Here is a 15,381-nt window from a genome sequence, read left to right as displayed (position 1 = left end):
TGAAGCGGATCATGGAATGCAATTTGAAATGGAATGGAATGGAATGTGGAATGGAATGGAAAAGGATGTGCAATGCAATGGGATGTGGAATTCATTGGAATGTGGAATGGAATGCAACGTGGAATGGAATGGAATGGAATATGGATTGGAATGGAATGGAATGTGGAAGTTATGGAATGGAATGTGGAATGTTATGAAATGGAATGGAATGCGAAATGGAATGTGGAATGGAATGGGAAATGGAATGTGCAATGGAATGTGGAATGGAATGAAATGGAGTGTGGAAAGCAAAGGAGTGCAACATGGAATGGAATGGAATGGAACGTCAAATGGAAAGTGGAATGGAATATGGAATGGAACGTGGAAAGGAATGTGGAATGGAATGCAGTGGAACATGGACTGGAAAGGAAGTGAATGTGGAATGGAATGTGGAATGGAATGGAATGCAATGTGGAATGGAAAGGAAGGGAATGTGGAATGGAAAGGAAGGGAATATGGAACAGAATGCAGAATGGAATAGAATGGAACATGGAATGGAAAGGAAGGGTATGTGGAATGAAATGTGGAATGGAAGGGAACGGATGGTGGTATGGAAAGGAACGTGGAATGGAATGGAATGGATTGTGGTATGGAAAGTAAAGTGGAATGGAATGCAATGGAATGTTGGTTGGAAATGAATGGAATGTGGAATGGAATGGAAAGGAATGCAATGCAATCCGAAATAGAATGCGAAGTGGAATGCGGAAAGGAATGTGGAATGGAATTTGGAATGGAATGGAATGAAATGCAATGGAATGCGAAATGGAATGAGTATTGGAATGTGGAATGGAATGTGGAATGCAATGTGGAATAGAATGAAAAGAAACGTGGAAGTGAATGGAACGGAACGTGGAATGTTATGGAATGGATCGTGGAATGGAAAGTGGAATGGAATGTGGAAGGTAAAGTAGAATGGAAGGCAATGGAATGTGGAATGGAATGTGGAATGGAATGGAATGGAATGTGTAATGGAATGTGGAAAGGAATGTTGAACGAAATGTAGAATTGAAGGCAATGGAATGTGGAATGGAATGGAATGGAATGTGGAATGCAATGTGGAAAGCAATGTTGAATGGATTGTAGAATGGAATGCAGTGGAATGTGGAATGTAATGCGGAATAGAATGGAATGGAATGTGGAATGGAACGTGTAATGGTAAGTGGAATGAAACGTGGAATGGAATGTGCAATGGAATGTGGAATGGAACGTGGAATGGAACGTGAATGGAAAGTGGAATGGTACATGGAATGGAATCTGCAATGGAATGTGGAATGGAACGTGGAATTGAATAGAACGTGGAATAGAATGTGGAATGGAATATGGAATGAAACACAGAATGGAAAGCGCAATGGAATGTGTATTGGAACGTATAATGGAAAGTAATGGAATGTTGAATGGAACGTGGAGTTGAATGGATTGGAACGTGGAATGGAACACGAAATTGAATGTCCAATGGAGTGTGGAATGGAATGTGGAATAAAATGAAGCGGATCATGGAATGAAACGGGGAATGGAACTTAATGGAACGTGGTATGGAACGTGGAATGGAATGTGGAATGTAAAGTGGAATGCAACGTGGAATGGAATAGAAAGGAACGAGGAATGGAATGGAATGGAAATTGGAGTGGTATGAGGAATGGAACGTTTAATGGAATGACGAATCAAATGTGGAAAGGAAAGGAATGAAATCTGGAACAGACTGGAATGAACGTGGAATGGAATGAATGGAATGTGGAATAGAATGCAATGGAATTTGGAATGGAATGTGGAACGGAATTTAATGGAATGTATGATTGGATGTAATGGAATGGTATGGAATGTGAAAAGGAATGGAATGGAATATGAAATGGAAAGTGGAATGGAACGTAGAATGGAACGTGGAATGGAATGTGGAATGGAATGGAAAGGGATGTGGAATGGAAAGTGCAATGCAATGCAATGGAATGGGGAATGGAATGGAATGGGAGGCGGAATGGATAGTAATGAAATGTGGAATGGAATGGAATGCTATGGAATGTGGAAAGGAATGAAATGGAATGGAATGGAATGTGGAATTGAATGGAATGGATCTTGGAATGTAATGGAATGTAATGTGGAGTGTACTGTGGAATTGAATGAAATGAAATGAAATGTGGAATGGAATAGAATTGAAAGAAATATGGAAACGAATGAAATGGAATGGAATTCGGAATGCAGTGGAATGAAATGTGGAATGCAAGGGAATGGAATGGAACATTGAATGGAATGGAATGGAAAAGAATGGAATGTGGAATGGAATGTGGTATGGAATGGAATGGAATGTCGAGGTGTATGAATAACGGAATGGAATGGAATGTGGAATGTAATGTGGAATGGAATGGAATGGAATATGGAATGGAAAGTGGAATGGAAATTTGAGTGGAATGGGATGGAATTTGGAATGGATTTTGGAATGGAATGTGGAATGGAATGGAATGGAATGGGGAATGGAATGGGGAATTGAATGTGGAACTGAATCGAATGGAATGGGGACTGTAATGTGGAATTCAGTGGAATGGAATATAGAAAGTAATGTTGAATGCAATATGGAATGGAATGGAATGGAATGTGGAATGCAATGTGGAATGGAATGGAAAGTTGAACGGAATGGAATGGAAAGAGGAAGGGAATGTGGAATGGAATGGAAAGTGGAATGAAATTTAATGGAATGGAATGGAATGGAATGGAATGTGGAATGGAATGTGGTATGGAGTGGAATGGAATGTGGTATGGATTGGAATGGAATGTGGAATTGTATGTATAAAGGAATGGAATGGAATGTGGAATGTAAAGTGGAATGGAATGGAAAGGAATGTGGACTGGAATGTGGAATGGAATGTAGAATGGAATGCAGTAGAATGTGGAATGGAACGTGGAATAGAATGGAATGGAACAATCAATGGAACGTGTAATGGAAAGTGGAAAGGAACGTGGAATGGAATGTGTAATGGAATGAGTAATGGAACGTTGAATGGAATGGAATGGAATGGAATGGAACGTGGAATGGAACGTGGAATAGAATGTGGAATGGAATGTGGAATGGAACGTGGAATGGATACTGCAATGGAATGTGAAGTGGAACGTAGAATGGAATGTAATGGAATATTGAATGTAACATGGAATTGAATGGAATGGACCTTGGAATGGAACTTGAAATGGAATGAAGAATGGAATGTGGAATGGAATGTGGAATACAATGGAACGGAACATGGAATGAAACGTGGAATGGAATGGAATGGAAGGTCGAATGGAATGTGGAATGGAATGTGGAATGGAATAGAATGGAAGAAGGAATGGAATGGAATGGAACTTGCAATGGAATAGAATGGAACGAGGAATGGAATGGAATGGAACTTGTAATGGAATGGGGAATGGAATGTGGAATGGAACGTTTAATGGAATGTGGAATCAAATGTAAAATGGAAAGGAATGGAATGTGAAATAGAATGGAATCAATGTGGAATGGAATGGAATGGAATGTGGAATAGAATGGAATTGAATTTGAAATGGAATGTGGAATGGAATTTAAAGGAATGTGGAATAGAATGTAATGGAATGGTAAGGAATGTGGAAAGGAATGGAATGGAATATGAAATGAAATGTGGAATGGAACGTAGAACGGAACGTGTAAAGGAATGTGGAATGGAATGGAAACGAATGTGGAATGGAATGTGGAATGCAATGGAATGGAATGGGGAATGGAATGGAATGGAATGCAGAACGGAAACTAATGAAATGTGGAATGTAATGGAATGCTATGGAATGTTGAAAGGAATGGAATGGAATGGAATGTGGAATGGAATGAAATGAAATGAAATGTGGAATGGAATGGAAGAGAATGGAATGTGGAATGGAATGGAACGGAAGGGAATGGAATGGAATTGAACGTGGAATGGAAAGGAATGAAATGTGGAATGCAATTTAATGGAATGGAACGTGGAATGGAAATGAATGAAATGTGGAATGCAATTTAATGGAATGGAACGTGGAATGGAATGGAATGCAACGTGGAATATAATGGAATGGAATGTGGAATGCAATGTGGAAAGCAATGGAATGGAATTCGGAATGGAATGTGGCAAGCAATAGAATGGAATATGGAATGGAATATGAAATGGAATGTGGAATGGAACGGAATGGAATGTGCAATGAAATATGGAATACAAAGTGGAAAGCAACAGAATGTAATGTTTAGTGGAATGTGAAAAGAAGGTGTAATGGATTGGAAAGGAACTTGGAATACAATGTGGAATGCAACGTGGAATGGAAGGTACAATGGAACATGGAATGGAAAGCAGAATGGAATCTAATGGAATGGAATGGAATCTGGAATGGAAGGTAAAGGGACGTGGAATGGAATGTGGAATGGAATTGAATGCAAAGGAATGTGGAATGCAGTGGAATGGAAAGTGGAATGGAAAGATTGCAATGTGGAATGTAATGGAACAGTATGGAATGGTATGGAAAGAGGAATGTAAAGGATTGGAATGGAATGCAAAGTGGAATGGAATGGAATGTGGAATGGAATGGAATGGAATGGAGTGTGGAATGGAATGGAATGGAATGGAAAGGAATGTGGAATGGAATGTGGAATGGAATGCAATGTGGAATGGAATGTAAATTGCAATGAAAAGGAACGTGGAATGGACTGGAATGGAACTTGCAATGCAATGGAATGGAACACGGAATGCAACGGAATAGAACATATAATGGAACGTGGAATGGAACTTGGAATGTAACGTGGAATGTAATGAGGGAGGAATGTGGAATGGAATGGAAAGTAATGTGGAATGAAATGTGGAAAGGAATGGAATGGACTGTAGAATGGAATGAGGAATGGAATGGAAGGGAATCTGAAATAGAATGTGGAATGGAATGTGGAATAGAATGGAATGGAATGTGGAATGGAATGTGGAAGGGAACGTGAAATGGAACGTGGAAAGAAACGGAATGGAATGTTTAATGCAATGTGGAATGGAATGGAATGGAATTTGGAATGGATTTTGGAATGGAATGTGGAATGGAATGGAATGGAATGTGGAATGGAATGTGGAGTGAAATGGAACGGAATGTAGAATGGAATGAAATAGAATGACGAATACAATGTGGAACGGAAAGGAATGGAGTGTGGAATGGAATGTTGAATGGAATGTGGAATAGAATGGAATGGAATGTTAAATGGAAATTGGAGTGGAATGGAATGGAATGTGGAATGGAAAGTGGAATGGAATGGAATGAAACGTGCAGTGGAAAGTCAAATAAGAGGCAGATTGCAACGAGGAATGGAATGAGGAACAGAATGGAATGGAATGTGGAATGGAAAGGAATAGAAAGTGGAATCGAATGTGGAATGAAGTTTAGTGGAATGTGGAATGGAAAGAAAGGCAATGTGGAATGGAATATGGAATGGAACGTGGAATGGAATCCGGAACAGAATGGAAGGGAAAGTGGAATGAAATGTGGAATGGAACGTGGAGTGGAATGGAATGGATTGTGGAATAGAATGTGGGATGCAATGTGGAATGTAATGGAATCGGATGGGGAATGGAATTTGTAATGGAATGGAATGTAATGAGGAATGGTATAGAAAGGAATGTGGAATGGAATGGAAAGGAATGTGGATAGGAATGGAAGGGAAAGTGGAATGGAATGGAATAGAATGTGGAAGGGAATTGAATGGAGTGTGGAATGAAATAGGAATGTGGAATGATATTAAATGGAATGTTATGGAATGTGGAATGGAATGTGGAATGGAAAGGAAAGGAATCTGGAATGGAATGTGGAGTGAAATGGAAAGGAATGTGGAATGGAATGAAGTAGAATGAGGAATAGAATGTGGAACGGAATGGAATGGAATGTGGAATGGAAGGGAATGGAATGTGGAAGGGAATTGAATGGAGTGTGGAATGAAATAGAAAGGAATGTGGAATGATATTGAATGGAATTGTATGGAAAGTGGAATGGAATGTGGAATGGAATGGAAAGGAATGTGGAATGGAATGTGGAGTGAAATGGAAAGGAATGTGGAATGGAATGAAACACAATGAGGAATAGAATGTGGAACAGAATGGAATGGAATGTGGAATGGATTGGGGAATGCAACGTGGAATTGAATGGAACGGAATGGGGAATGGACTGCGGAATTGAATGGAATGGAATGTGGAAAGCAATGTAGAACGCAATGTGGAATGGAAAGGAATGGAAAGTGGAATGGAATGTGGAATGGAATGGAACGTTTAATGGAATGGAATGGAATTCGGAAGGGAATGTGGAATGGAATGGAATGTGGAATGGAATGGAATGTGGAATGGAATGGAATGGAATGTAGAACGGAATGGAATGAGGAATGGAATGTGGATTAGAATGGAATATGGAATGAAATATAATGGAATGGAATGTAATGGAACTTAGAATGGAATGGGTTGGAATGTAATGTGGAATGGAATGGAATGGAACGTGGACTGGAATGGAATGTGGAAAGGTAAGTGGAATGGAATGCAGAAAGGAATGGAATGGAAAGGAATGGAATGTGGAATGGAATGTGGAATAGAATGGAATTGAATCGAAAGGAAAGAAGAATGGAATAGACTGTAATATGGAATGGAATGGAATGCAATGGAATGGAATGTGGAATGGAGTGGAATTGAATGTGCAATAGAATGGACTGAAATGCAATGTGCAAGGTAATGGAATGCAATGTGGAATAAATGAAATGGAATGCGGAAAGTAATGGAATGGACTGGAATGGGCAATGGAACAGAATTGAATGTCGAATGGAATGGAATAGAATGCGGAATGGAACAGAATTGAATGTGGAGTGGAATGGAATGCAAAGTGAAATGGAATTTGGATTTCAATGGAAAGAAATGGAAGGGAATGTGGAACAGAATCGAATGTGGAATGGAATAGAATGGAATGTGGAATGGAATGGAATGGATGTGGAATTAAATGGAATGGAATGTGGAATGGAATTGAATGGAATGTGGAAGAGAATGGAATGGAATTTCGAATGGAATGTGGATTGGAATGGAATGGAAAGTGGAATAGAACGCAATGGAATGGTATGTAGTGTGGAAAGGAATGGAATGGAATAAGTAATGGAATGTGGAATGCAACGTACAATGTAACGTGTAATGGAATGTAGAGTGGAACGCGGAATGGAATGTGGAATGGAATGGAAAGGGATGTGGAACGGAATGTGGAATGCAATGGAACGGAGTGTGGAATGTAATGGAATGGAAAGTGGATTGGAAATGAATGGAATGAGGATTGGAAATGAATGGAATGTGGAATGGAATGGAATGTGCAATGGAATGTGGAATAGAACGTGAAATGGAACATGAAACGGAATGGAACGGAATATGGAATTGACTGGAATGGAACATAGAATGTAATGGAATGGAAAATGGAATGGAACGTGGATTGGAACTTGGAAAGGAACGTGGTATGGAACGTGGAATTACATGTGGAAGGAATGGGGAATGGAATGAAATGGAATGTGGAATGGAATGGAATGGACTGTGAAATGGAACGAGGAATGGAATGGAATGGAACGTGAAATGGAATGGAATGGAACTTGGAATTGAATGTAGAATGGAATCAAATTAAATGAAATGTGGAATGGAATGGAATAGAATGGAACATGGAATGGAATGGATCGGAATGGAATGGAATGCGGAATGGAATGGAATGAAATGTGGAATGCAATGGAATGGAATAGAACGTGGAATGGAACGGAATATAATGTGGAATAGAATGGATTTGAATGTGGAATGGAATGTGGAATGCAATGCAACGGAATTTGGAATGGAATGTGGAATTCAATGCAATGGAATGTGGAATGGAATATGGAATGGAATGTGCAATGGAACTGAATGGAATGTGGAATGGAATATATAAAGCAAAGTGGATATCAACGGAATGTAATGTCGAATGGAATGTGGAAAGGAAAGTGTAATGGAATGGAATGGAACTAAGAATAAAATGTGGAATGCAACATGGAATGGAAAGTGAAATGGAAATTGGAATGGAAAGCGGAATGGAAGCTAATGGGATGGAATGGAATCTGGAATGGAAGGGAAAGGAATGTGGAATGGAATGTGGAATGGAATGGAATGCAATGGAAAGTGGAATGCAATGGAATGGAAAGTGGAATGGAAAGATAGGAATGTGGAATGTAATGGAACAGTATGGAATGTGGAATGGAATGGAATGGTATGGAATATGGAACGTAATGGATTGGAATGGAATGAAATGTGAAATGGAATGGAATGGAATGTGGAAAGGAATGGAATGGAATGTGGATTGGAATGCAATGGAATGTGGAATGGAATGGAAAGGAATGGAATGGAATGTCAAATGGAATGTGGAATGGAATGTGAAATGCAAAGTCAAATGGAATGTGAATCGGAATGAAAAAGAACGTGGAACGGACTGGAATGCAACGTGCAATGGAATGGAATGGAACATGGAATGCAAGGGAATAGAACACATAATGAAACGTGGAATGGATCTTGGAATGGAACGTGGAATGTAATGTGCGAGGAATGTGGAATGGAATGGAATGGAATGTGGAAAGGGATGAGGAATGGAATGGAATGGAATGTGGAATGGAATGTGGAATATGACGTAATGGAATGTGGAAAGGGATGAGGAATGGAATGGAATGGAATGTGGAATGGAATGTGGAATATGACGTAATGGAATGTGGAATGGAATGTGGAAAGAAATGGGGTGAATGTGGAATGGAATGCAATGGAATTTAGAATAGATTTTGGAATGGAATGTGGAATGGAATGGAATGGAATGTGGAATGGAATGTGGAGTTAAATGGAACGGAATGTGGAATGGAATGAAATGGAATGATGAATGGAATGTGGATCAGAATGGAATGGAATGTGGAATGGAATGTTAAATGGAATGTGGAATGGAATGTGGAATGGAATGGAATGGAAGGTGGAATGGAATGTTAAATGGAAATTGGAGTGGAATAGAATGGAATGTGGAATGGAAAGTGGAATGGAATGCAATGAAACGTGCAATGTAATGTCGAATGGAAGGTGGAATGGAACGTGCAATGCAATCTGGAATGGAATGGAATGGAATGGAATGGAATGTGGAATGAAAGGAATGAAAAGTGGAATCTAATGTGGAATGGAATGGAATGGAATGTGGAATGGAAAGGAATGGAATGTGAAATGGAATGTGTAATAGAATGGAATGGAATGTGGAATGCAATGTGGAATGCAACGTGTAGTGGAATGGAATAGATTGTGGAATGGATTGTAGAATGGAATGTGGAATGCAATGGAATGGGTTGGGGAATGGAATGTGCAATGAAATGAGGAAAGGAATGTGGAATTGACTGGAATGGATTGTGGAATGGATTGTGAAATGGAATGGAATGGAATGGGGAATGGAATGTGGAATGGAATTTGGAATGGAACGTTGAATTGAATGGAAAGGTATGGGTAATGGAATGCGGAATTGAATTGAATAGAATATGGAAAGCAATGTTGAATGCAATGTGGAATGGAATGGATTGGAAAGTGGAATGGAATGTGGAGTGGAATGGAATGTTAAATGGAATGGAATGTGGAATGGAATGGAGTGTTTAATGGAATGGAACGGAATGAGGAAGGGAATGTGGAATGGATTGGAATGTGGAATGGAATGGAATGGAATGTAGAATGGAATGGAATGGAATGAGGAATGGAACGTGGAATGGAATGGGTTAGAATGTTATGTGGAATGGAATGGAACGTGGAATGGATTGGAATGGAACGTGGAATGCAATAGAATGGAACATGGAATGGAATGGAAAGGAACGTGGAATGGAATGGAATTGAATGGAATGGAACGTGGAATGCAATAGAATGGAACAAGGAATGCAATGCAATGGAACGTGGAATGGAATGGAATGGAATGGAATGTGGAATGGTACGTGGAATGGAAGGCGGAAAGGAATGGAATGGAAAAGAATGGAATGTGGAATGGAATGCGGAATGGAATAGAATGTAATATGAAATGGAATGGAATGCAATGGAATGGAATGTGGAATGGAATGGATTTGAATGTGGAATAGAATGGACTGAAATGCAATGTGCATCATAATGGAATGCAATGTGGATTAAATGAAATGGAATGTGGAATGTAATGGAATGAAATAGAATGGACAATGGAACAGTATTGAATGTGGAATGGAGTGTAATGGAATGTGAAATGGAATGGAATGGAATGTGTAATGGAATTTGGATTTGAATGTAAAGGAATGGAAGGGAATGTGGAATAGAATGGAATCTGGAATAGAATGGAGTGGAATGTGGAATGGAATGGAATGGAATGTGGAATGGAATGGAATGGAATGTGGAATGGAACGGAAAGGAAAGTGAAATTCAATGGAAAGCAATGTGGAATGTAAATGAATGGAATGACGAATTGAATGGTATTGAATGTGGAATGGAATGTGGATAGGAATGGAATGGAAAGTGGAATAGAAGGCAATGGAATGGTATGTAGTGTGGAAAGGTACGGAATGCAATAAGTAATGGAAAGTGGAATGTAATGTAGAATGGACCACGGAATGGAATGTGGAACGGAATGGAAAGGGATGTGGAACGGAAAGTGGAATGCAATGGAATGGATTGCGGAATGGAATCGAATGGAATGCAGAACGGAAAGTAATGGAATGCGTAAAGGAATGCAATGCTATGGAAAGTGGAAAGGAATATAATGGAATGGAAAGCAATGTGCAATGGAAGGGTAAGGGATGTGGAATGGAATGTGTAATGAAATGGAATGCAATGGAATGTGGAATGGAATGGAATGTGGAATTGTTAAAATGGAATGTGGAATGCAATGGAATGGTATGGAATGTGGAATGGAGTGGAAAGTTATGGAATGTGGAATGGAATGGAATGGAATGGAATGGAGTGGAATGTGGAATGGAATGGAATGGAATGTGGAATTGAATGGAATGATATGTGGAATGGAATGGAATGGAATGTGGATTGGAATGGAATGGAATGTGGAATGGAAACCAATGGAATGAAATGAAATGGAATGTGCAAAGGAATGTTGAATGGAATGTGAAATCGAATGTAGAATGGAATGTGAAATGCAATGGAATGGAATATGGAATTGAATGGAATAGAACATGGAATGCAATGGAAAGGATAATGGAATGGAACGTGGAAAGGAAGTTGGAATGGAACGTGGAACATAATGTGGAAGGAATGGGGAATGGAATGGAATGGAATGTGGAATGGAATGGAATGGCCTGAGAAATGGAATGAGGAATGGAATGGAATGCAAAGTGGAATGGAATGTGGAATGGACTGTGGAATGCAAGGTGGAATGGAATGGAATGGAAAGTGGAATGTAATGTGGAATGGAACGTGGAATGGAATGTGGAAAGGAATGCAATGGAACGTGGAATGGAATGTGGAATGGAATGGAATGGAATGTGGAATGGAATTTGGAATGGAATGTGCAATGCAATGGAAGGGAATGTGGAATCGAATGTGGAGTGGAATGGAATGGAATGTGGAATGAAATAAAATGCAATGAGGAATGGAATGTGGACGGAAATGGAATGGAATGGAATGTGGAATGGAATCTTGAATGGAATGTGAAATGGAATGTGGAATGGGAAGGAATGGAAGGTGGAATGGAATGTAGACTGGAAAGTGGAATGCAATATAATGAAATGTGGAATGGAACGTGGAATGGAATGGAATGCAATGTGCACTGGAAAGTAGAAAGGAACGCGGAATGGTATGTGGAATGGAATGTGAAATGGAATGGAATGGAATGTGGAATTGAATGGAATGGAAAGTGGAATGGAATGTTGAATGGAATGGAGTGTAATGTGGAACGGAATGGTATGGAATGTTTAATGGATTGTTGAGGGGAATGTGGAATGGGATGGAATGGAATGCGGAATGGAAAGTGGAATGGAATGGGGAGTGGAAAGTGGAATTCAATGTAATGGAATGTGGATTGGATTGTGGAGCGGAATGTCGAATGCAATGGAATGGAATGGGGAATGGAATGTGGAATGTAATGAGGAATGGAATTTGGAATTGAATGGAATGGAATGTGGGATGGAATGGAATGGAATGGAATGTAGAATGGAATGTGGAATGGAATTTTAATTCAATGGAAAGGAATGAAGTGGAATGTGGAATGGAATGGAATGTGGAATGGAATGGAATGTGGAAATGAATGGAATATGGAATGGAATGGAACAGAATGTAGAATGGATTGTAATGGAAAGTGGAATGGAATCAAATGAAATGTGGAATGGATTGGAATGGAATGTGGAATGGAATGAAATCGAATGCGGATGAAATGGAATGCAATGTGGAATGGAATGGAATGGAATGGAATGTGGAAAGGAACGGAATGGAATGTGGATGGAATAGAAGGCAATATGGAATGGAATGGAATTGAATTGAATGTGGAATGGAATGTAATGGAGTGTGCAATGGAATGGAATGGAATGGAATGGAATGTTTAATGGAATTGAGTTGAATGTGGAATCAGATGGAATGAAATGTGGAATGGAATGTGGAATGAAATGGAATGCAACGGAACGAGGTATGGAATGGAATGTAATTTGGAATGGATTTTGGAATGGAATGGAATGGTATGTGGAATGGAAGGTAGAATGGAATGGATCATGGAATGGAATGTGGAATGGAATGTGGAATGGAATGGGATGGAATTGAATGGAACGTGGAATGCAATGGAATGGAATAGGTAATCGAATGGAATGGAATAGAATGTGGAATGGAATGGAATTGAATGTAGAATGGAGTGGAATGGAATATGGCCTGGAATGGAATTGAATATTTAATGGAATGGAATGGAATATATAATGGAATGGAATGGAAAGTGGAATGGAAAGAATGGAAAGTGGAATCGAATGTGGAATGGAATGGAATGGAAAGTGGAATGGAAACAAATGGAAAGTGGAATGGAATGTGGAATGGAATGTGAAATTGAATGTAATGGAATGTGGAATGGAATGTTCATTGGAATAGAATGGAATGGAATGGAATGGAATGGAACATGAAATGCAATGTGGAATGGAATGGAATGCAACGTGGATTGGAATTGATTGGAATGTAGAATGGAATGGAATGGAATGTGTAATGGCATGGAATGGAATGCGGAATGGAATGGAATGGAATGCGGAATAGAAAGGAATGGAATGGAATGGAAAGCGGAAGGGAATGTAACGAAATGTGGAATGCAATGGAATGGAATGGAATGTGGAATTGAAGGCAATGCAATGTGAAATGGAATGGAATTGAATGTAGAATGGAAAGGAATGGAATGTGGATTGGAATGGAATGGTATGGAACGTGGAATGGAATGGAATGGAATCGAACGGAATGTGGAATGGAATGGAATGTGGAATGGAATGTAATGCAATGTGGAATAGAACGGAATGGAACATGGAATAGAATGTGGAATGGAAAGTTAAATGGAATGTGGAATGGAATGGAATGGAATGGAATGTGGAATTGAATAGAATGGAATGGAATGTGGAATTGAATGGAATGGAATGGAATGGAATTCAGAATTTAATGGATTGGAATGGAACGTGGAATTGAAGGTAATGGAATGGGGAATGGAATATGGATTGGAATGTGGAATGGAAAGTGGAATGTAATGGAATGGAATGCTGAATGGAATGGCATGGAATGGAATGTGTAATAAAATTGAATAGAATGGAATGTAAAGTGGAATATGGAATGGAATATGTAATGGAATGGAATGGAATTTAATTTGGAATGGAATGGATTGGAATGTGGATTGGAATGGAATGGAATGTGGAATGTAATGGAATTGAATGGAAATTAAAATGGAATTTGGAATGGAGTGTGGAATGGAATGAAATGGAATGTGGAATGGAATGGAATGGAACGTGGAATGCAATGTGGAATGGAATGGAATGGAATTCAATGTGGAATGGAATGGATTGGAATGGGGAATGGAATGGAATGGAATGTGGAATGGAATGGAATGGAATGTGGAATGGAATGGAATGTGGAATGGAATAGAATGGAACGTGGATTAGAATGTGGAATGTAATTCGGAGTGGAATATGGAATGGAATGGAATGGAATGTGGAATAGTATGGAATGGAATGGAATGGAATGGAATGGAATGGAATGCGGAATGGAGTGGATTGAAATGTGGAATGAAATGGAATGGAATGTGGAATTGAGTGGAATGGAATGCGGAATGGAATGGAATGGAATGTATAATGGAAGGGAATGGAATGTGGATTGTAATCGAATGGTATCGAATGTGGAAATGAATGGAATGGGATCGAATGGAATGTGGAATGGAATGGAATGGAATGTATAATTGAATATAATGGAATGGAATGCGGAATGGAATGTGAAATGGAATGTGGAATGTCATGGAATGTAATGTGGAATGGAATGGAATGGAATGTGTAAAAAAATGGATTGGAATGTAATGTACAGTGGAATGTGGAAAGGAATGTGTAATGGAATGGAATGGAACGTACAATGGAAAGTGGAATGGAATGTTATGAAACTTGCAATGGAAAGTGGAATGGAACACGGAATGCAACGTGGAATGGAACGTGGAATGGAAAGTAAAATGGAATAGAATGGAATGTTGAGTGGAAAAGTATGTAACGTGGAATGGAAAGTGTAATGGAATGTGGAAAGAACATGGAATGGAATGGCATGTGGAATCGAACTTGAAAATGAATGGAATGGAGCGTGGAATGTATAGTGGAATAAAACGTGCAATGGAACGAGGAATAGAATGTGGAATGCAACATGGAAAGGATTGTGGAATGGAATGGAATGGATTCTGTAATGGAATGGAATGGAATGATATGGAATGTGGAATGGAATGGAATGGATTCTGTAATGGAATGGAATGGAATGATATGGAATGTGGAAAGGAATGGAATGCAGTGTGGAATGGAATCTTAAAAGGAATTTAATGGATTGTGGAATGGAATGAGATGCAATGGTATGGAATGTGGAATGGAATTGAATGGAATGTGGAATGGAATGAGGAATGGAAAGTGGAATGAAATGGAATAGAATGTGGAATGGAACGGGCAGTGGAATGGAATGGAACGTGGAATGGAAAGTGAAAAGGAACATGGAATGGAACGGGGAATGGAATGGAATGGAAAGTGGAATGGAACGTGGAATGGAATGGAATGGAACGTGGAATGAAATGTGGAGTGGATTGTGGAATGGAACGTGTAATGGAACGTGGAATGGAATGGATTCTAATGAGGAATGGAATCTGGAATGGAAT

The sequence above is a fragment of the Pongo abelii genome, chromosome 15, assembly GCF_028885655.2.
Source record: "Pongo abelii isolate AG06213 chromosome 15, NHGRI_mPonAbe1-v2.0_pri, whole genome shotgun sequence".
Lineage (NCBI taxonomy): Eukaryota > Metazoa > Chordata > Mammalia > Primates > Hominidae > Pongo > Pongo abelii.
Note: the sequence above shows the minus strand (reverse complement) of the source record.